The sequence below is a fragment of the Meriones unguiculatus genome, chromosome 18, assembly GCF_030254825.1.
Source record: "Meriones unguiculatus strain TT.TT164.6M chromosome 18, Bangor_MerUng_6.1, whole genome shotgun sequence".
NCBI lineage: Eukaryota > Metazoa > Chordata > Mammalia > Rodentia > Muridae > Meriones > Meriones unguiculatus.
The window spans coordinates 50378066-50402020 of record NC_083365.1 but is presented as its reverse complement, the minus strand read 5'-3'; the positions used below and the strand labels follow the sequence as shown (position 1 = coordinate 50402020).

The window sequence follows — 23955 nt, the reverse complement described above, 5'->3', positions numbered from 1 at the left end:
ATGAGACTCACAGGAAACATAGGAACACTGAGACCTAAATGGAATGTCCTCATCAAAGCCTTCTCCTCAGGACTCAGGAACCTACTTGGACAAGTGGGCAAAGAGGTTTGTAAGAGGCAGAGGAGATGGACTACACCAAAGAAATGGGCATGATGGCCTGTAATCCTAACCTCCTGGGAGGCAGAAGCAGGCAGATCTCTGTAAGTTCAAGGCCAGTCTGGTTCTCAAAAGTGAGTCCTGGAGCTCCAAGGCTACACAGAGAAACTCTGTCTAGGACTCCTACCCTCCCCCAAACAAAACAAAACAAAAACAAAAAACGAATGTCTTACAGACACAACAGGACTGATGCACATATGAACTCACAGAAACTATGTTGACACGCACAGGCCTGTACAGGTTCAGTCCATAACGGATCCCAGCATGTAGAAAGAAAAGGGGACTTGAGTTCCCATCCCTACCCAAAAGCTATCTCCACTAGACAATGTTTGAAGTTAAACACTCAGTTTTCTCCAATGAACTTCCACTAAGTATATAAACCACTCTAAAGGGTAGGCCCCAATGCCCAACACAAAACAAACGCAGTGGTGTTTTTGTAGATTTTTATTGACTCATATTGCTTTGGACGTTTGTTTTTAATCTTACTGGTCTTTTGCTAGAATTTTATGGTTTCTAATTTTGTGGAGGTGAGAGAGAGAGTGTGTTTCTTGTGCTTTTTGCTGTTTTATTTTTTTTTCTTTTTTTTATTTTATTTTATTTTTTTTTATCAGTTACATTTTATTAACTCTGTATCCCAGCCGTGTCCCGATCCCTCATTCCCTCCCAGTCCCTCCCTCCCTCCCTCCCTCATCTCCACCGTGCCCCTTTCCAAGTCCACTGATGGGGGGGACCTCCTCCCCATTCATCTGATCCTGTTTTATCAGGTATCTTCAGGACTGGCTGCAAAGCCCTCCTCTGTGGCCTAACAGAACTGCTCCTCCCTTCGGGGGTGGGGAGACCAAAGAGCCAGTCATCGAGTTCCTGTTTAAGCTGTGGGCTGGCTTTCCCTGGGGTCCGAGGATTGTTCAATGTTCCTGAATAAACTGCATTGAAGAAAATAAAACAAAATCACAAAAAAAAAAAAAAAAAAGAAAGAAATAGTCCCTGTTCCCCTCACTTTGGGAAACCAATTGGTTACTGAGCTACCACAGGCTACATCTGAGTGGAGGTTCTAGGTTATATCCATACATGGTCCTTGGTTGAATGTCAGTCTCAGAAAAGACCCTGTGCCCAGATATATTTGGTCCTTGTGGAGCTCCTATCCTTTCCCCATCAGACTAACTCCCCTTCTTTCTTATGATTCCCTGTACTCTGCCAAAGGTTTGGTCATGAGTCTTTGCTTTGAAAACACTGCTAGTTAGAGTCTTTCAGATGCGCTCAGTAGACTCCTGTCATACGTTCAATGCACATCCCATCTGTCTTTCTAAATGAGGATTGATCATCTTACCCCATGTCCGCTCAATTGATTATCTTTTTTAGGTGTATAGATTTCATTATGTTTATCATATCTTATAGGTCTATATAAGTGAGTATATCCCATGTTTGTCTTTCTCCTTCTGGGATATTTCACTCAGAATGATCTTTTCTAGATCCCACCATTTGCCTGCAAATTTCATGATTTCCTCCTTTTTGATTGCTGAGTAGTATTCCATTGTATAAAAATACCACAATTTCTGTACCCATTCCACCGTTGATGGACATCTGGGTTGTTTCCAGGTTCTGGCTATTACAAATAGAGCTGCTATAAACATGGTTGAGCAAGTGTCCTTTTTGTGTACTTGAACAAACTTTGGGTATATACCTAGCAGTGGTATAGCTGGGTCTGGAGGAAGCACTATTCCTATTTGTCTTAGAAAGCGCCAGATAGCTTTCCAGAGTGGTTGTACCAGTTTACATTCCCACCAGCAGTGGAGCAGGGTTCCCCTTTCTCCACAACCTCTCCAGCATGTGTTATCGCTTGAGTTTTTCATCTTGGCCATTCTGATGGGTGTAAGGTGATATCTCAGGGTCGTTTTGATTTGCATTTCCCTGATGGCTAATGAGGATGAGCATTTCTTTAAGTGTTTTTCTGCCATTCGATATTCCTCTGTCGAGAATTCTCTGTTTAGCTCTGTTCCCCATTTTTTAATTGGATTACTTGGATTGCTGCTTTTCAGCTTCTTTAGTTCTTTGTATATACTGGATATTAGTCCTCTGTCAGATAAAGGGTTAGTGAAGATTCTTTCCCAATCTGTAGGCAGTCGTTTTGTTTTGATGACAGTATCCTTTGCTTTACAGAAACTTTTCAGTTTCATGAGGTCCCATTTATTGATTGTTGCTCTTAGAGCCTGTGCTGTTGGTATTCTGTTCAGGAAGTTGTCTCCTGTGCCAATGAGTTCTAGTCTGTTCCCCACTTGTTTTTCCAATTGATTTAGGGTATCTGGTTTTATGTTGAGGTCCTTGATCCACTTTGACTTTAGTTTTGTCAAAACTAAAACTATTTAGGGTGATAAATATGGATCTATTTTCATTTTTCTGCATGTAGACATCCAGTTGGTCCAGCACCATTTGTTGAAGATGCTGTCTTTTTTCCATTGAATGGAATTGGCTTCTTTGTCGAATATCGAGTATTGGATTTATTGGATTTAGGGTGTGTGGCTTTATTTCTGGGTCTTCTATGCGGTTCCATTGATCCTCCTTTCTGTTTCTATGCCAGTACCATGCAGTTTTTATTACTGTTGCCCTGTACTACAGCTTAAGATCAGGAATGGAGATACCTCCAGATGATCTGTTGTTGTACAGGATCGTTTTGGAGATTCTGGGTTTTTTGTTTCTCCATATGAAGCTGAGAATCTTTTTCAAGGTCTGTAAAGAATTGAGTTGGTATTTTGATGGGAATTGCATTGAATCTGTAGATTGCTTTTGGCAGTATGGCCATTTTCACAATGTTAATCCTACCAATCCATGAGCACGGGAGATCTTTCCATCTTCTGATATCTTCTTCGATTTCTTTCTTCAGAGACTTGAAGTTTTTCTCAAACAGGTCTTTCACTTGCTTGGTTAGGGTCACACCAAGGTACTTTATGTTATTAGTGGCTATTGTGAAGGGTGTTGTTTCCCTAATTTCTTTCTCAGCCTTTTTGTCTTTGGTATATAGGAGGGCTTCTGATTTTTTTGAGTTGATTTTGTATCCTGCCACTTTGCTGAAGGTGTTTATCAGCTGAAGGAGTTCTCTGGTTGAATTTTTGGGGTCGCTCATGTATACTATCATATCATCTGCAAATAGTGACACTTTGACCTCTTCCTTTCCGATTTGTATCCCCTTGATCTCCTTTAGTTGTCTTATTGCTCTGGCTAGGACTTCAAGTACTATGTTGAAGAGATATGGGGACAATGGACAGCCTTGTCTTGTCCCTGATTTCAGTGGGATTGATTTAAGTTTCTCTCCATTGAGTTTGATGTTAGCTATAGGCTTGCTATATATTGCCTTTACTGTGTTTAGGTATGTGCCTTGTATCCCTGATCTCTCCAAGACTTTAAACATGAATGGGTGTTGGACTTTGTCAAATGCTTTTTCGGCGTCTAAGGAGATGATCATGTGGTTTTTCTCCTTCAGTTTGTTTATGTAGTGGATTACATTGATGGATTTCCGTATGTTGAACCACCCTTGCATGCCTGGGATGAAGCCTACTTGGTCATGGTGGATGATATCTTTGATGTGTTCTTGGATTCAGTTTGCAAGTATTTTATTGAGTATTTTTGCGTCAATGTTCATAAGAGAGATAGGCCTAAAGTTCTCTTTTTTTGTTGGGTCTTTGTGTGGTTTAGGTATTAAGGTGACTGTGGCTTCATAGAATGAGTTTGGTAGTGTTCCTTCTGTTTCTATTTTGTGGAATAGCTTGAGGAGAATTGGAGTTAGCACTTCTTTGAAGGTCTTGTAGAATTCTGCGCTGAAGCCATCTGGTCCAGGGCTTTTTTTGGAGGGGAGACTGTTAATGACTGCTTCGATTTCCTTGGGAGATATAGGGCTGTTTAGTCTTTCTACCTGATCTTGACTTAGTTTTGGTAGATGGAATCTTTCAAGAAAATTATCCATTTCATTTAGATTCTCAAATTTTGTGGCATATAGGCTTTTGTCGTATGACCTAATAATTGTTTGGATTTCCTCAATGTCTGTGGTTATGTCCCCATTTTCATTTCTGATTTTGCTGATCTGGATAGTTTCTCTCTGCTTTTTAGTTAGTTTGGCTAAGGGTTTGTCTATCTTGTTGATTTTCTCAAAGAACCAGCTTTTTGTTTCATTGATTCTTTGGATAGTTTTATTTGTTTCTAGTTGATTGATTTCAGCCCTTAGTTTGATTATTTCCAGCCGTCTGCTCCTTTTGGGTGTATCTGCTTCTTTTTGTTCTAGGGTTTTCAGTTGGGCCATTAAGTTGTTTGTATGTGATGTTACGAATTTCTTCTTGCAGGCACTTAGTGCTATAAATTTTCCTCTGAGCACTGCTTTCAGTGTGTCCCATAAATTTGGGTATGTTGTGCCTTCCTTTTCATTGAATTCTAGGAAGTCTTTAATTTCTTTCTTTATTTCTTCCTTAACCCAGCTGTCATTGAGTAGTAAGTTGTTTAGTTTTCATGTGCATGTCGGCTTTTTGTTGTTTCTGTTGTTGTTGAGGTCGAGCTTTAGTCCATGGTGGTCAGATAGTATACAAGGGATTATTTCAATCCTTTTGTATCTGTTGAGGCTTGCTTTGTGGCCCACTATATGGTCTATTTTGGAAAAGGTTCCATGGGGTGCTGAAAAGAAGGTGTACTCTTTTGAGTTTGGGTGAAATGATCTGTAGACGTCTATTAGGTCCATTTGATTTAGGGATTCTGTGAGTGCTTTTATTTCCCTATTTGGTGTCTGTCTAGTTGATCTGTCCCTTGGTGAGAGTGGAGTGTTGAAGTCTCCCACTATTAAGGTATTAGGATCAATGTATGATTTAAGCTTTAATAATGTTTCATTTACGAATGTCGGTGCTCTTGTATTTGGGGCATAGATATTCAAGATTGTGATGTCCTCTTGGTGGATTTTTCCTTTGATGAAAATATAGTGGCCCTCCTTATCTTTTTTTATTAACTTGGGTTGAAAGTCTATTTTATTAGATATTAGGATGGCTACTCCAGCTTGTTTTCTGGAACCGTTTGCTTGAAAAACAGTTTTCCAGCCCTTTACTCTGAGGTAGTGTTTGTCTTTGTTGCATAGGTGTGTTTCTTGGATGCAACAGAATGTTGGATCCTGTTTCCTTAACCATTCTGTTAGCCTGTGTCTTTTTATTGGTGAGTTGAGTCCATTGATATTGATAGATAATAGTGACCAATGCATGTTAGTTCCTTTTGTAATGGAGTCGATGATCTAACCCTGATTCATTGCTTGTTTTCTTTTCATTTTTGTTGGGACATTATCTGTATGCCCTGTTTTCTTGGGTGAATTTGTTTTCATTGGATTGGAGTTTTCCTTCTAGTATCTTCTGTAGGGATGGTTTGCTGTGTAGATATTGTATAAATTTAGTTTTGTCATGGAATATTTTGTTTTCTCCATCTATGTTGATTGAAAGCTTTGCAGGGTATAGTAGTCTGGGTTGACATTTGTGATCTCTTAGAGTCTCCATGATACTTGCCCAGGCCCTTCTGGCTTTCATAGTTTCTGATGAGAAGTCCGGCGTGATTCTGATAGGTCTACCTTCATATGTTACTTGGCCTTTTTCCCTTGCTGCTTTTAATATCTTTTCTTTGTTCTGTAGATTTAGTGTTTTGACTATGATGTGACGTGATGTGTTTCTTTTCTGGTCTAGTCTATTTGGAGTTCTGTAGGCCTCTTGTATATTTATGGACATCTCTTTCTTTAAGTTGGGAAAATTTTCTTCTATGATTTTCTTGAAAATATTTTCTGGACCTTGGAGTCTGGAGTCTTCTTTTTCGTGAATTCCTATTATTCTTAGATTTTGTCTTTTCATAGCATCCTTGATTTCTTGGATATTTTGTGATTGGAACTTTTCTGATTTTACTTTTTCTTTGAGAGAAGTATCCATTTCTGCAAGTGTGTCTTCAGCTCCAGAGATTCTCTCTTCCATCTCTTGTATTCTGTTGGTGATGCTTACTTTTGTGGTTCCTGATCTTTTCTCCAAGTTCTCCAGCTCAAGGGTTTTCTCATTTTGTGTTTTCTTTATTGATTCTAATTCTGTTTTCATGCCTTGCACCATTTCTTTCATGTGTTTGAATTTGGATTCTTGTCTCTCTACGATGGCCTCTATTTCTTTTTTCGTTTCCTTCTTATATGCCACTAATTTTTCCTCTACTTGTGTATCTATTTGTTTGGCTATGTTTGCCTGTGTTTCTTTAAGGATATTGTCTATTTCTTCTTTCTTTGCCTCCAATTGACTGGCCATCTCTTTGAAAGACTTGTTCATTTCCTCCTTATGAGCCTCAAATAATTGGGCAAGCATGGCTTTAAAATCATTTTCCTGTGCTTCTGCTGAATTGGTGTATCCATCGATTTTGGGGTTTGCTGGTGAAGTCATGATGTCCTGATTTATGTTGGAAGTGTTCTTTCGCCTACCTCTGGCCATTGGCTTATCTGAAACCTTCCCTGTTTGTTTTTGGATTCTGCAGATCAGACTGGTGCTGTCTCTCTCTGGTGTCTGGAGAGTTCTTCAGGAAGCTGAGCACTCTCAGCGTGTGCTGAGGACTAGCTGTACCTGTGGGAGGAAAGTACGCAGGCGCAAACGGGGCAAATGCAAGCGTGTGTGTGCGCGCGCGCGCGCGTGTGTGTCTGTGTGTGTAAGTGTGCGTGGATGAGTTTCTCGAGGGACAGAGTGATGGCTAATGTTGAACCCTTGAGTGTGTGGGAGGGGCTCTGTACTGTATATGTCGCAGGCGCTAATGATGATCGCAGCGCAATTTCTGGTATTAACTGTCTTAGCTCCTCAATCAGGCCCACAGGGCAGGAACTTCAATGTCCCTAGTGCCCCTTTGTTTCCCAAAGTGGGTATGTGGGTGGGAGGGGGGTTCGATGCCTGGCTTCTGATTTAGAAGGACCCAGGATCTGGGGAACTGCAGATTCTCAAGGGTGCACTCACTTACAGGCAGGTCTCTTGGCAGAGATCTTAGTATCCGGGGCTCTCTGCTCTCTGGTTTGGCCCTGCTTCTTTGATGTGTTCCGCCAGTTCTGTGCTGCTGTCACTGCCAGGTTCTGAGGTCTTGCTGCAGCTGGAGATTTCAGGGTGGTCACTTCAGCAGGGATGGGGTAATCAGGCTCTCTGTTCTCTGGTTTGGCCCTGGTTAGTCTTAAACTGGAGGGCTGTGGTGCCCCACCAGTTCAGTGCTGCTCCGCCGCCAAGTCCCGCTGTAACTGGAGACTGGGTCGCTAGTCCCAATGCTTTCTGGGAAGTCCTGGGGTCTCTTCCTTGTGCTCTCCAAGCTTGGGAGGCCCAGCGCCTGGTGTGTCCAGGTTGTATGACGTTTCTGCCTGGTTTTGGTGAGTATATAGCGTATTCTCTGTCACTGTGGGGTTGGGCGGGCCGTAAGGTCAGTGATGGCGATCCTGCATAGCTAGTATGGTGTCTAGCAGATTCGCGCCCTGGGAGGATGGTGCAGCTGCTGCGCGAATCTGGGACTCCGGGGTACGTACTGCTGGCTTTTGTCTGCCGCTAAAGTGGTTGGGGCTCCGTCTCAGCGGTTGTATACCCCAGGCAGTTAGGTCTGCGCTGAGAAAGATGAGTCCGCTGTGCCGCTGTGCCGAGGAGGAAGGAGGTCTGGGGGAAGGGAGTGCAGCAAGAACAAAGGATCTTTTCTCTCCCTCCCCAAGCAAGTCTCTGGGTGACCGGAGGCCAAAGTTTTCACCTCCTGCGATGTTCTCTGGTGTTCAGAAAGCCTCGCTGTGGTTTTCCTGGGTTGGGGGTCCTTCCATTCTCCAACTCAGAAGATCAGGTATCCCACTGCTCAGAAACTGTGTGTGCTAGTCGCCATCTTGGCTCCGCCCCTCTCCCGCTGTTTTATTTTTTATTCTGGTTCGTTTTCTTTTTATTTGCTAGTTAGTTTTATAAAAAAAGAGAGAGAGAGTAAGAAGTCATGAAGTTGGATAGGTGTAGGTGGGGAGGATATGGAAGTGGGGAAAGAGGAAGCCATGATCAGAATATATTATATAAAAATATTTTTTCAATAAAAATATGCTGCTGTGAAGATATTTCCTGCAAATAAAAGCATTCCTTTCCTGGAGAAATGCTCCTTAAGGTTCGGGAAATAAGATTATAAGGCTCAGCACATGAACAAAAATCACTGTCACGAAATTCCTAAAACTTGCAAGGTTCACAAGACTTCTCCCAAAGTTATAGAGACAGACAAAAATTTAGGTAAGAGGAGACAGTATTCCTGTATAGCCCAATGAACTCACTGGTGTGCTAGGCTGAACCTAACGGAACTGTTCTGTTCGTAGTGGGGGTGCCCTGTCTAGCTGAATAGATCTTCACTCAAGTCTCCCCAGAAAAAAAGTCACTCAACACTAGGCATATTTTTCTTTTTTAATTTTTTATTGTTATCATTTATTACAATTTATTCAACTTGCATACTGCCTGTGACCTCCTCTCTTTGTCTCCTCCTAATCTCTTCCTCCCTCCCTCTTCTCTCCTTCCCTAGCCCACTAACAGGGGAGGTCCTCCTCCCCTTACCTCTGACCCTAGCCTATCAGGTATCATCAAGACTGGCTGCATTGTCTTCCTCTATGTCCTGGCAAGGCTACACCTCTCAGGGGAAGGTGTTCAGAAAGCCTGCCACTGAGTTCATGTCAGAAACAGTCCCTGTTCCCTTTACCAGGGACCCTCCTTGGAGACTGAGTCTACATCTGAGCCCAGTTTTAGGTCCTCTCCATACAAGGTCCTTGGTTGGGGTATCATTCTCTTCAGGGTCCCCAGGGATCAGGTTTTTTGGTGTTTTGTTTTGTTTTGTTTTGTTTTGTTTTGTTTTGTTTTGTTTCGCTCTGTTGGTCTCCTTTTTGAGATCCTGTCCCCTTCAGGTCTTTCTCTCTCCCATTTCTCTTATAAGATTCCCTGTACTCTGCCCAAAGTTTGGCTATCAATCTCAGCCTCTGCTTCGATACCTTGATCAGTGGAGTCTTTCAGAGGCCCTCTGTGGTAGGCTCCAGTCCTGTTCCCTGTCTTTTGGGAACTATAGTTACCCAGACTGTATTTTGTGACTTTTGGTTTCTGTCTTCATTTTTTTTTCTTTTTATTAAGGTAACTTTAATTTTATTTTTGTTTTTTTTTTTTAATTTTATTTTTCTTTTTAGTTACATTTTGTTCACTCTGTGTCCCCGCTGTATCCCGCTCCCTCATTCCCTCCCCAATCCCACACTCCCTCCCTGGTCTCCTCCCTGCCCCTTTCCAAGTCCACTGATAGGGAAGGACCTCCTCCCCTTTCATTTGACCCTGTTTTATCAGATATCTTCAGGGCTGGCTGTATAGTCCTCCTCTGTGACCTAACAGGACTGCTCCTCCCCTGGTGGGGGGGAGTCAAGGCTGTCTTCATTTTTTATTTAGCCTTGAGACAGGGATGTGGCTGAGCAACTCCAGCTGGCCTCAAACTCAAGATCTTTCTACCTCTGCTCCTGGATGCTGCAACTCACCACCAGCTCAACAGTGACGTAGCCTTTTCACTCAGCATCGCGCTTCCCAGTCCAGTCTCTATTGATGGCTTTGATTTAATTTTCTTTTACTCGTTACAAAGAACTCTTCTGTACCTGCCGCACATTAATGAAGTTGTCCATTGCTTGTTTGCCTGCTTTATTACAAAACAATAATATCTATTGTTCACAAATAGAGGTGAGCCCTATAGTTGAATATATTTGTGCACACTTCAATGTCCACATTTACGGTGAGCTTTTCTAAATCAATACCTGTGTCTACATCAAATGATTTAATTTGGGGTGTCTAAAAACATCTCCTTTGTGTTTGTTTGTTTGTTTGTTTGTTTGGAAAATTTCATACAGTATTTTGCACTCCCACCAACAGCCAGCTGCCATCCTTGCCAGAACTTGTCATTTGTTTTCTTTTCCTACAATATCTTATTGGTTCTTTGAGAACTTTACATAACATATACTGATCACATTCACTCCCTAGCTCCTCCCACACCTGCCTCTTATTTACTTACCCACCCAGCTTTGTGTCCTATATTTTTCTATCACTTCCAGTTAGCGTTGCCTAACTGTCCTTGGCTGTGTGGCCTTTCCCTGGAGCAAGAATGACTTACCAGGGACTCCATGCTTAGAGGAAAGTGACTCGCCTTCTCCCAGCAGCAAAAACTGACAACAGTGGTCCAGCAAGGGATGGTATTTCATGTATGACTCTCCTCTTCCTGTTGGGATTTGATCTACCGTGGTTTGCACAGGTCTCCTGCGTGCTTTCAGAACTGCTGGGAATTCGCATGTGCGACTGCCACCCTGTTTTCAGAAGAACTATTTTCCTTTTAATTTCTCATTTTTAATTAATACATTTCTAAAACATGGTTATGCTGTGCAATGGCAAATTGAACTGGTTAGCTTGGCAAGGCTATGGGACATTTTTAACACAACAAAATTAAGTATAATAAGATAAAAATAAAAACCATCACCTCAAAGTTGAATAAGGAAAAACAAAGAGGAGAAAGAGAACCTCAGAGACCCACTTGTTCACACATCCAAGAGTCCCATAAAAACACTAAAGTGTATGCAGAGGATGCAGTGCAGACACAAGGAGGCTCTGTGCTTGCTGCTTCGGGCTCTGTGAGTTCATACAAGTTTTCCTCTGTCGATTTAGAGGGCCTTGTTCTCTTACTCTCCTCCATTCTCTCTGGTTCCTACAGTCTTTCTGCTTTCTCTTCTGTGGGGTTCCCTGAGGTCTGAGGAGAATCATTTGATGGAGATATCTCATTTACAGATCTGTGTTCCAAGGTCTCTTTCTCTTTCTTTTTCTCTTCTCCCCCCTCCTCTCATGTGTGTGTGTGTGTGTGTGTGCCTGCGTGTAATATTTTTTCCCATTTGTTACAGGAGGAAGCCTCTCTGATGATGGCTGAATAAGGCACTGATCTATAAGTATAACAGAATATGATTAGGGGTAGTTTTATTGTTACTTCTTTTAGAACAGCACTATTTGGTTTTACTCTGAGTCTCCGGACTCTCTGGTCTTTGGCTCCATCTTGTGGAGTGGGCCTTAAGTCGAATCAAACATTGCTCAGTTACTCTCACAAGATTTGTGCCACCATTGCCTTAGCATATTTTGCAAGCAGGACAGACTGTAGATCGAAGGTTCTGTGGCTGGCTTGGTGTTTACATTTCTCTTTTTGTAGCAGAGTACATTACCATACCAATAACACTAGAACACGGTTCTCTGTAGGTAGCAGCTTGAGCTCTTTATCTTCAATGAGTTCTATATGGGCTTTGTCTTCAGCAATGGGGCCTTGCTCTCAGTTATAAAGAGCAACATATTTTCTTGCAAACAGCCTAGGTTGTTTGGAGATTTCCATGGGATCCTTTTAGCCAAAAACTCATTTTGATGAAATCTAGTCCTGGTACTGGAAGCTTCATTTGATGACAAGAAATGGCCAGCTGGGACTCTGTGTCCCTCCTTATTTGGAGACGTCATTAGGATCACCTTCACATGTTTTAGGAAGTTATTATTTTCAGCTACTCTTTGCTCTTACACTCTTTCCACTCCGTAGTCTACAAGGATCCCTGAGCCTTGAGAGGAGGGGTGTATATGCTCATTTTGGCAGGGAACGGTCCGCACTCTCACTCTCTGCACCTTGGCCAATTATTAGTCTCTGTGTTAATCACCATCTACTGCAAATAGAATTTTCTCTGATGAGAGCTGATAGATGCATCACGCTATGGCGAAACAATTAGTCCCTAGAAGTCAGTATAATAGTACTTCCATTCAGCAAAATACTAGTACTATGTTTTCCTGTTGGGTCTACACTCTGTCTAGCCATAGATCCTACGCTCAGTAATGATCCCAGGTGTGGGCTTTACCTTGAAGAGCACGACTTAAACCCAATCAGAAAGTTAATGTTCGTAATATTATTGTACCAGTGGCTAATGTTTTGCTAATTCAGTCATTATTATAGCTCACATGTTTCACAGCAGACTGACTATTCTGTTATATCTCACTCATCTCTGAGCCTTTTGTTTTGGAAGTATCATGCTCTCTTTTTCTTTTCTCTTTTTTTTTTCTTTTTTGTTCTTTTTCAAAATGTCTTCTTTTTCATTTTTTTTCTTTTTCATTATAATTTCTCACTAGCTCGATAATTTAGTCTGAGGACAGATAATAGGATGTTTTTGGCTATGTTCTATCTGCTTAGAATTTTGGGGCTTTCTGACATCTTGTACTGTTTCTTGTAAATTTTATATTTTTTTCTTGTAGTTTTGTGATTAATGTCTTTGAAATTTTGATAGGGATAGAACTGAATATATAGACTGGTTTTGAAGTATACATTTTTAAACTCTCCTGCCAATCTAGGAATATGGAATGTCTTTCCATTGTTCGTTATTTTATTTTATTTCTTTTTTTTTCTTTCAGTGTCTTGGTTTTTTGTTTGTTTGTTTGTTTGTTTGTTTGTTTGTGGAGCTCTTATACCCCTTAGTCAATCTTACTCCTAGATATTTTTAATTGTGAATAAAATATATTCTTTCCTGATTTCTTTCTCAGAAAGCTCATTGCTGATGTGTATAAAAGCTATCAGTTCCTTGAATGTTGTTTTCACTTGTTCCTGTTTTGCTGAAAATGCTTATTAAGTGCACAAGGCTCTGTGGGCTCTTTTAAATATGGTACCCAGTCATCTGAGTATAAGATAGTTTAACATCTTTCTGATTTTGAATCCATGTGTCTATTTCTCTTGCCTTATCGCTCTGCCTAAGACTTCAAGCACTATCTTAGTTTGTTTCTCTAGTACTGTGATAAACGCCATGACCAAAAAGAATTTGGGGGGAAAGGGGCTCATTTCTCCATCACAAGCCACTGTTGAGGAAATTTAAGACAGTAACTCAAGCAGGATCCGAGAGACAGAAACTGAAGACAGAAACCATGGAGGACTTCTGCTCACTAGATTTTTCCTTATGTTTCACTCAACTTGCTCTTTTTGGTGCAACCCAGGATCACTTACCCAGAAATGGCACCATTCAAGGTGGGTTTGGTCCTCTATATCAATTATTTTTTTTAATTTTTTATTAATTACACTTTATTCATTTTGTATCCCCCCATAGGCCCCTCCCTCCTCCCCTCCCGATCCCACCCTCCCTCCCCTTTCTGCATGCATGCCACTCCCCAAGTCCACTGATAGGGGAGGTTCTCCTCTCCTTTCTGATCTTAGTCTATCAGTTCTCATCAAAAGTGGCTGCATTGTCCTCTTCTGTGTCCTGGTAAGGCTGTTCCCCCCCAGGGGGAGGTGATCAAAGAGCAGGCCAGTCAGATTATGTCAGAGGCAGTCCCTCTTCCCATTACTATGTAACCCATTTGGACACTGATCTGCCATGGGCTACATCTGTGCAGGGGTTCTGGGTTATCTCCATGAATAGTCCTTGGTTGGAGTATGAATCTCTGGGAAGTTCCCTGTGTTCAAATTTTTTTGTTCTGTTGATCTCCTTGTGGAGACCCTGTCCTCTCCAGCTCTTACTATTTCCCACTTCTTACATAAAATTCCATTCACTCTGCCCAACAGTTGATCATCAGGCTCAGCATCTGCTTTGATAGTCTGTAGGGCAGAGGCTTTCAGAGGCCCTCTGTGGTAGGTTCCTAGGTTGTTTCCTGTTTTCTTCTTCTGGCTTTCAGAAGCCCTCTGTAGAAAGTTCCTAGGTTGTTTCCTGTTTTCTTCTTCTTCTGATGTCCATCCTCTTTGCCTTTCAGGATGGGGATTGACCATTTTAGTTAGGGTCCTCTCTCTTGCTTAGTTTCTTTAGATGCACAGATTTTAGTGGGTTTGTCCTATGTTGTATGTCTATATGAGTGAGTATATACTGTGTGTGTCTTTTTGCTTCTGGGACAACTCACTCAGGATGATACATTCAATTATTAACCAAGAAATTGCCCCCTCAGACATACCTGCAGGCAAACTGATGGAGGTCTTTTCTTAATCCAGGTTCCCTCTTCCTGGGTGACTCTACCTCGTGTCAAGTTGACAAAAAAATAACCGACATCACTACAACCTTGAATAAAAGTGGAGAGGATACAAGATGAAAGTTTGTTTTTTGACAGCCATCAGAATGGGTAAAGATCTTCACCAACCCTACATCTGACAGAGTTAATACCCAAAATATATAAAGAATTCAAGAAATTAGACAGCAGAAAACCAAATAACCCAATTAAAAAATGGGGTACAGAGCTAAACAGAGAATTCTCAACAGAAGAATCTCAAATGGCCAAAAACCACTTAAAGAAATGTTTAACAGCTTTAGTCATCAGGAAAATGCAAATTAAAACAACCATCATATACCTGTCAGGATGGCTATGATCAAAAACTCAAGGAACAGCACGTGCTGGTGAGGTTGTTAAGCAAGGAGAACACTTCTCCATTGCTGGTGGGAATGTAAACTTGTACAACCGCTTTGGAAATAAATCTGGCGCTTTCTCAAAAAATTAGGAATTGTGCTACCTCGAGACCCAGCTATACCACTCCTGGGCATGAACCCAAAAGATGTTCCGCCATGACATAAGGACACTTGTTCAACCATGTTCATAGCAGTTTTATTCATAATAACCAGAATCTGGAAACAACTTAAATGTCCCTCAACCAAAGAATGGATTAAGTAAATGAGGTACATTTACACAATAAAATACTTCTCAGAGATCAAAAACAAGAACATCATGAAATTTTCAGGAGAATGGATGGAACTAGAAAACGCCCTGAGAGAGGTAACCCAAACCCAAAAATGACGTGCATGGTATGTACTCATTTATAAGTGGATATTAGCCATAGAGTTCAAGATAACTATGCTACAATCTACAGACCCAAAGAAGCTAAGTTACAAGGAGGACTCAAAGGAGAATTCTTGAATCTCACTCAGAAGGGGAAATAGAATAGGCATGGTTGGGTATATGCCCAGGATGGGTATGGAGGTTGGTGGAGGGAGAGAACTGGGTAGGAGAGGGGATGAGAGAGGAGCAGGGACGGGTATTAGGAGTAGGAGTAGGTCCCTGGAACTTGCCAGAGACCTGGGATAAAGGAGACTCCAGGAAGTCTATGGAGATCACCCTAGCTAAAATTTACAGCTTTATTCATAATATCCAGAATCTGGGAAACAACCGAGATGTCCCTCAATGGAGGAGTAGATACAGAGATTGTGATACATTTACACAATGGAACACTACTCAGCAACTAAAAACAAGGAAATCATGAAATTTGCAGGCAAATGGTGGGAACTAGAAAAGATCATCCTGAGTGAGGTATCCCAGAAGCAGAAAGACACACATGGTATATATAAGTGGATATTACACATATTATAAGTGGATATTACACATATAATATAGGATAATCATACTAAAATCTGTACACCTAAAGAAGGTGAGCAAGAAAGAGGACCCTGGGTAAGATGTTCAATCCTCATTCAGAAAGGCAAATGGGATGGACATTGGAAGAGGGAGAAAACAGAGAACAGGAGAGGAGCCTACCAAAGAGGGCCTCTGAAAGACTCTACCCAGCAGTGGGTACCCTAGTAATGGGAACAGGGACTGTCTCTGACATGAACTCAGTGGCTGGCTCTGTGATCACCTCCTCCCTGAGAGGGGAGCAGCCTTACCAGGCCACAGAGGAGGACAATGCAGCCAGTCCTGATGATACCTGATAGACTAGGGTCAGAGGGAAGGGGAGGAGGACCTCCCCTATCAGAGGACTGGGGGAGGGGCATGGGAGGAGATGAGAGAGAGAAGGCAGAATTGGGAGGGGCTGAGGGAGGGGGCTGCAGCTGGGATACAAAGTGAATAGATTTTAAAATGTTAAATAAAAAAACAACAACTTCTCCTTGCAATGGGGGATATAGAGGCTGAAGGAGTCACCTCCTGCAGCCAGGCAGGACTTCCAGTGGAGCGATGAGGACAACAATCCACCCATAAAACCCTCAGCCCAAAATTTGTGCAGGGACAAAAATGGAACAAAAATTGAGTGAATGGCCAACCAAAGACTGGACTAATCGATCTCAGCCTTTAAAAAAAAAATAGTATTCTGAGGAGCTGGGAGATGGAGAGGAATGCTGTGAGGCTGGCCCCTGGGAACAGCATGCGGCTACCCACAAGACGCGGCTGTTCCCACCGATAAGCACGGAGTGAGGAGATGATCCTGCTGCCGTACCACTAGCTGATAAGCTACTGCACTTGATGGCTGTTGACGGAGGGAGCGTCACTTTCTGTGAAGATATCAGCTGAATTTTCTAGGTTGTTCATTCCTCAGTAGATGAGTCTAAATATATGCTTGAATGAGCAGCACTACTTTGACCTAGTGGATTTTTTTTTTCAGATTGATGGAAGTTTATAGAACGCTGAGCAAAAACTGACCAGTCATGTCTGTAATCTGGACTCTAGAGCCAGACTATGATTCTGGTCTGTTTATAAGACAGGTTTTTTTTTTTTAATTTTTATTTTATTTTTATTAATTACAGTTTATTCACTTTGTATCTTAGCTGCAGCCCCCTCCCCCACTCCCTCCTAATTCCACCCTTTCTCCCTCTTCTTCTACTATGCTCCTCCCCCACTCCAATGATAGGGGAGGTCCTCCTTCCCTTCCATCTGACCCTCATCTATCAGGTCTCATCAGGACTGGCTTCTTTGTCTTCCTCTGTGGACTGGTAAGGCTGCTCCCCCTCAGGTGAAGGTGATCAAAGAGCCAGCCCATGGTTTCATATCAGAGACAGTCCCTGTTCCTATTACTGGAGAACCCTCTTGGAAACTGAGCTGCCATGCGCTTCATCTGTGCAGGGGTTCTAGGTTATCTACATACATGGTCCTTGTTTAGGGTATCAGTCTCACAAAACACTCCTGTGCCCAGATTTTTTGGCTCTGTTGCTCTCCTTTTGGAGCTCCTGTCCCCTCCAGGTCTTTGTATCTCCCCCTTCTTTCATAAGAGTTCCTGCACTCTGCACAAATTTTGGCTATGAGTCTCAGCATATTTGTAAGGCGATGAGGAATATGTGACAGGGAGCAAGGAAAGCAAGAGGAATAAAATAGGGAATGGATGTGATAAAATGCATTTTATATGTGTATGAATTTTTATTTAAATTTATTTATTCATTTTGCATACTGATTGCAGATCTCTACTTCCTCTACTCCCAGTCCCAACCTCCCACCTTCCTCTCCCTTTACTCCCTCTCCTTCTTCTCCAAAAAGGGATTCCCCTTCTCTGAAAAGAAAATACTGTATAATAGATTTGAGAAAAGAGAGACATAAAAGGAAAATTTCTAACAAGCTACACTTTACAACATATTAAACACTTGAACTACAAAAGTATATACACCTAGTAAGGGGAGCAGGGGCTGTCTCTGACATTGACTCTGTTGCCTGTTTTACAATTGTTCCCCATACTGGGGATGCCTTTCCCAGCTTCACTGGAAGAGGATGCGCTCAATCATGATTTGGCTTGATGGTCTGGGATGGGTTAGTAGTTAAGGAAACTCCCCTTTTCTCTAGGAGCAGATGTATTCATACGATAAAGAAGAATTAAAGATCACAAAGCATAAATGCGTCACGTTTAACGACACTGGCCTTCTTAGTGTGTAATGCCCAGTTGTTCGTTCAATGCTGCAAAAAGTATCTAAGCAAACAGAACTTCGAAATAATTGATATCTCCAAAAACACAATGAAATGTCGAGGACTGGTTAGAAGACAGTTTGGAAGACACCTATGTTATCTATTATTATGAAGAAGGTGGGGGTTTTGTAGTATTTGTAAGATCCTGTCACTATTCCATGAAAATTCATTAAGGATAATCCAGCCTGTTTCTGTTCTTTATAACTGCATGGGATGTGACACTACCTGCAGAGGGTACAGCTAGAGCAGCCTCAGGGACCAGAAGTAATGAGATGATGAAGTATTTCAGTGTTTCGTTTTAAATATCACCACTGAAGCACCCTACGGTTTCTTTTCACAGCCTGAGCTACTGATGAAAAGGGTGAGCAATGCACAGCATTTATCCTCCTATGCTTGACCCAAGACCCAGATCTGAAGACACTCTTATTCATTGTGTGCTTAATAGTCTATTTGAACATACTGGCAGGTAGCATGCTCAGCTCAGTCGCCACCTTCATCAGCCCAGCCCTGGCTACTCCCCTGTACTTTTTTCTGTCCTACTTGTCCATCATAGATGGTTTCTGCTCTTCTTCCATAGCACCTAAAATGATCTCTTAAAAGAGCACCATATCTTTCAATGGTTGCAGGACTCTTTTTTTTTTTTTTTTTTTTTGCTAAGCATTTTTTTTCCTGCTCATGAAATCATCTTGTTGATTTGCATGGCCTATGATCACTATGTAGCCATCTGCAAGCCCTTGAACTATATGACCATCATGAGCTGACCTGTGTGTTTATTCCTGGTGGCTGCCGCTATAATCTTAGGATTCATCTATGGAAGAATTTATGGCCCAGTTACCATTCTGTAGTCCCAATACCACCAACCAATTTATGTGAGATTTAACACCACTCCTTGAGTTAGCCTGCACTGACACTCTTACTCCAGGGCTCCCGATGGCTGCCAACAGTGGGTCACTGTGTTTACTTACTTTCTTCATGCTGGTTGCTTCCTATTTAGTCATCCTTCCCTTCCCGAGGAATCACAGCTCAGAAGGATGTCACAAATCATTGTCTACCTGAGCCTTTCATGTCACTGTTGTCTTATTTTTTGTACCCTGTTCATACCTGTACCGAAGGCCCATGACCTCCTTCCCCACTGACAAAGCTGTAACTATGTTTTGCACCCTAGTGACACCTACGTTGAGGCCTTTAACCAATACCCTCAGAAATAAAATTTACCGTAGTCCATTTTCTTTGCTGAAAGGTTTTACTGGCATAATCACTATATTGATTGGTGATCTACAGTCTCATAATCCATGTAGACAAAATCTGTAATCAAATCAGCAAAACAAGTTTTCCACCCCCTTTAAAATTAATCATTCATTGAGATTCTTAATTCCTCTATTCTTGTTCTTTTAAAATATATAACAGGTTGTGGTGAGCGTGATCTCCCATTCTACACAGAACTCCTTCCTGAATACATGTATTTAGGTGCCATTATCTAACTTCGCATTATTCTTCCTCTGTCCCAATCTACCTATCTTCTGTGACCACTATTATTCTCTCAACTTCAGCAAGATCAACTGTTTTGGCTTCCGCATAGGAGTGAGAATATGTAATATTTGGCTTCTTGTGTCTGCCTAATTCCCCTTAGGTCTGTGCACCTTTCTACCCTCATTGCCACAAATGCTAGCATTCCGTTCATGTTCTGGCTGAATACTATCCCAATATAAATATAAAGTACATTTCTTGTTTGGAAGTATACAGAAGCGGGCTAGACTGATACATCAAGACAGGCAGAAGCAAGGCGAAGAGATCGCGATAAATCTAGATATCCCACAGTGCTTAATTTCTTTAAGATAAGAAAAGTAAATAAACACCGTCCAAATTCAACTGAAACTACATTCATCACTTGCCAATGCACTCATAAAAATGCAGTTTTTAATATTTTTCTTAGGCAGATATCTCTGAGAGAAAAGTGTCCAGGGTTCAAGCAAGTGTTTAATTTAATGTGAAAATACTCAATATTATGCAGTATATTGTGATCATATTTGCCATGTACCCTATTTAGATCCACTCCCACCTCCTCATGCCCCATCTTCATGTCTTTTATTTAACAGAACACTGCATCAAATTTGTGCTGCCCATACATATATATATACACATATGCACACATACACACACATGAATACACATAATATATTATATATCATATATATGATATATATATACATATAAATATTCACAGGCATGGGGACATCCACTGGAGGATGGCTGATCTACCAGGGGCCACACCCTTAAAAAAAAAAAAAAACACTGTTCTTCCCTTCACCAAAAGCTATTAACTGTCAATAGCACCTCAGCTAGGAGTTTGGGCTTGTGAATCCCTCTCCCTCCATGCTTCACTGCTGACTGGAATCAAGTAGATCAGCACTGACATTTTTAGGTTTTTATTCTCAGCACTACAGTTAGAAAAAGGAGGAAAAGTCATGATCATCAAATATACGTTATATTTTTCTTCTTTTAAGCAGTTTGTAAATGTCTACTAAAGCAACAACAACAAAAAGAACCTTTTTATTCAATTATGTGAGACTGCATTTTCACAGAATGAACACAAGCAAATGCCTTACAGTTGTCCTAAATGTCCTAGAGTCTTTGAAATTGCCTTTTATTTAGTCATCTATTCATATATTATTCCCGCTTATTTTTATGTATATAGATGTATTTTTTCACTTATGTCTGGCCATCACATGTATACCAGGGGCTTTCAGAGGCCAGGAGAGGTGTGCATTCGTGCACACACAGACACACACACACACACACACGAACCCATCACTTCACACGCAAATATACCACACTCACAAAAAATTTTCAAAGGGTTTATTTTGTTGCCTTATTAATTAAGAACAAATATAAAAATTGAATTTAGCAAAACAGTTAACAACAATAGAGAAAAACTTCCTTGTGTGGCCAAGTTGAAACTTGACTTAACTAAGGAATGATTTTATCCTCTAGCTGAAGGTTTGAAATTTTCTGAAGTTCCAGCTGTAATTGTGGACACTGACTATAAGAGTAGTTCCTAGCATGCTTCATGTAGCAAGCACCAAAGCCTCGTCTTAGCTACAGCTGCCTTACATCCTGGCCGCTGCTTTCTTGGATCTCTGGAGTCAGAATAACAAGACAATCAGGGAAATAGATGCCTAGTATTCCTCCCTAAAGATCTCACTTCTGACAGCCCAAAGTTTGATTTCTTGGATGAAGTCACTAAATAGAAGACAAGAGAGAATATGAGCACCGTCACTCTGCTTTCTTTCCTGTTCCGAAAACCAAAGTTGAAGGTGTCTTCCCTGAGTGTCTGAAATGAAGACTCAACTCTTAAAACAGTCTCTTCCATCTCCCAAGCTGAACGACATTGGCACTGAATCAGTAATTTAAACCCAGAGTCCTCCAAGGCCCTGTCTTGGCCATAGCCCAGGCATGTTAATACAGAGAAGTAGACAAAGTCTGAGAGAGCCTGTGACTCCAGATTTCCCGGCATTGCACAGTCATGTTTTACCATCCAGATAAAAAGTTTAATACTCAACTCAGCTGCCTATGATCTCACCAGATCTCTCTTCCCCACTTTACTCTTTGGGCAAATAATTCAACCAATATCCTTGTGTCATAAAGCAAGCCCTTTATGACACACCTAATCTTCTGGCGCCATCACTTTGAGCTGGCAGAACAAAAAGAAATAAATATTTATGTATGAGCTATTTCACACTAGTATTCTTATGGTGACATCTCAGGTGAACTAAGAAACTGAAAACTACCTAGATGTCCCTCAACCAAAAAAAAAGATTACAGAAATTGTGGTACATTTACACAATGGACTACTACTCAGCTATTGAAAACAAGGAAAACATGAAACTTGCAGGCAAATGGATGGACCTAGAAAAGATCATCCTGAGTGAGATAACCCAGACCCAGAAAGATAGACATAGTATGTACTTACTGCTAAGTGGATATTAGACCTATAGTACAGGATAACCATACTACCTCCCAGACCCAAAGAAGCTAAGAAATAATGAGGGCCCAGGCCAGGGTGCCAGAATGTCGTTCAGAAGGGGAAATGGAATAGACAGCAGAAGTGGATGAAGAGAAGGAACTGGGCAAGAGATGGAATGGGGAGGGAAACAAGAGCGGGGAATCAGATGTGGGGAGAATGGGAGTGGGAGGTGAGAGGGCTGGGAACAAAAAGGGAAATTGCGGAGGGCCATCTCTTTGTCAAGCCAGAGGCCTGTGACAGGGTAGGCTCCTGGGAGGACATGAGTGCGGCTCTAGCTAAAACTCCTAACGGGGGTCGGGGCAGGGGGTACATAAAGGTGAAGTGACCACCTCCTAGCCAGGCAGGACTAGTGGAAGGAGGGGAACAGCAACCCACCAACAAAACCTTTGATTGAAAAATTACCCTGCCTACAAGAAGTGCAGGGATAAAGGGGAACAAAGACTGAGGAAATGTCCACCCAATAATTGGCCCAACCTGAGACCCACTAGTGTAGAGAGCCAGCCCCTGACACTGTCAGTGATGCTCTGCTCTGCTTGCAGACAGGAGCCTAATTTGACTGTCATGTGGGAGGCTCCACCCATCAGGGGATGGAGACAGATGCTGGGACTCACAGCCAAGCCTGGAGCAGAGCTCTGAAGGTCCTGTGGAAGTGTTGGGGGAGATATGGAAGGACCTGGAGGGGACAGGAACCTCACAAGAAGATCAACAGAGACAACTAATCCAAACCTATGGGGGCTTTCAGAGCTAAGGAGCATGCATGGTCTGGTCCTAGGGCCCCTGCACATATGTGGTTGTTGGGCGGCTTGGTCTTCATATAGGGTGCCTGGTGAGTGGAGAGGGGTGCTGCTGTTTCTAACATGGACTCTATTGCCTGCTTTTGCATCACCATCCCTGACAGGGCTGCCTTGCCTGGCCTCAGTCCTGATGTGATTTGATGTGCTGGGGAGAGTTGATATGGGAAAGGGGAGCTCTGCTTTTTCTGGAGGGAAAGAGAGATGAGAAGGGAAAAGGAGAGGAAGGAGGTGCTGGGAGGGGAGGAGGGAAGGAGCACTCTTGGGATGTAAAGTAAATAAACTGAAATTTAAAAAAAAAATAAAAGATAAATGATTTTTTTAAAAAAGACACCATTATGTAATATTTCACTTGCTTTTTCCTAATACTCTTCCAACCTACCTTTGACCCTGGACCCAGAATAACTATCTTCCAGGTACTGATGAACTCTAAAAGAACTTTTTTTTTCACTTTTCACAATTATTGATTTATATACCTGAGAAAAACTCAGCTGAGAAAAAACTCCACTTTTGGAGTCAAGGATTCCTATTAATTCTGTGTGTGTGTATGTGTGTGTGTGTGTGTGTGTCTGTGTGTGTGTGTCTTTCTGTCTCTGTCTTTCTCTCTCTCTCTCTCTCTCTGTCTCTCTCTGTCTCTCATTTTACCACTACAATAGTCAATGTTAGGGGAAGCATTTAAGTGTTTGACATCAACCTGGTCTAGGATACTTAGGAGCCATTGATAGTTTTTGTTGAATTAATATATTAATTCACAATTACATAGAGTCTGTGATATTTTGTTTATTCTTTCATATATTCATTCACTTAATATGACTTTGTAATTTTCTCAGGGTTTTGAATTCTGTTTGTGTTGTATTACTACACAACTTCCAGGATAAACACTTGAATGAAAACTCTTAGTCCAAAGATAAGAAAATGCTTTTATGATAATATTTCTATAATATCTGTAATACCTATAAGTTGTTGTCATTGCTTCATCTTCCATAACTGGTATTTATTCATTTAGTCATTTAATCAGTAAATATTAATGGAACACTGACAAAGTGCCAAGCAATGAACACTACCACCTCCTGTTTTAGCTCCCTCCCCAACTTTCCCAGACGACCTGGGGTTCTGAAAATGTTCACTTTCTCCAGACCTGTCAGTCTACCTCAAGGCGACTGCGGTACTAAAATATCCCTTTCACCCATTCTAGATATCTTTGTTGTTTTTCTATTGCTGTAAAGATGAGGAAATTGAAGTTTTAATAAGGTCACTGTTAGACAAAGTAGAGACTGAGTAGGTGAGATCTGAGGTACCCCCAACTTCCCATCTCTGTTGTCCCTGTTTT

The 23955-nt window shown here is 41.6% G+C and overlaps 1 pseudogene; it reads left to right on the top strand.

Annotated features, from left to right (window-relative positions):
- LOC110564887 (olfactory receptor 4C45-like) lies at positions 1 to 19121 on the top strand (annotated as a pseudogene).
- Positions 19122 to 23955: the final 4834 nt, after the last annotated feature.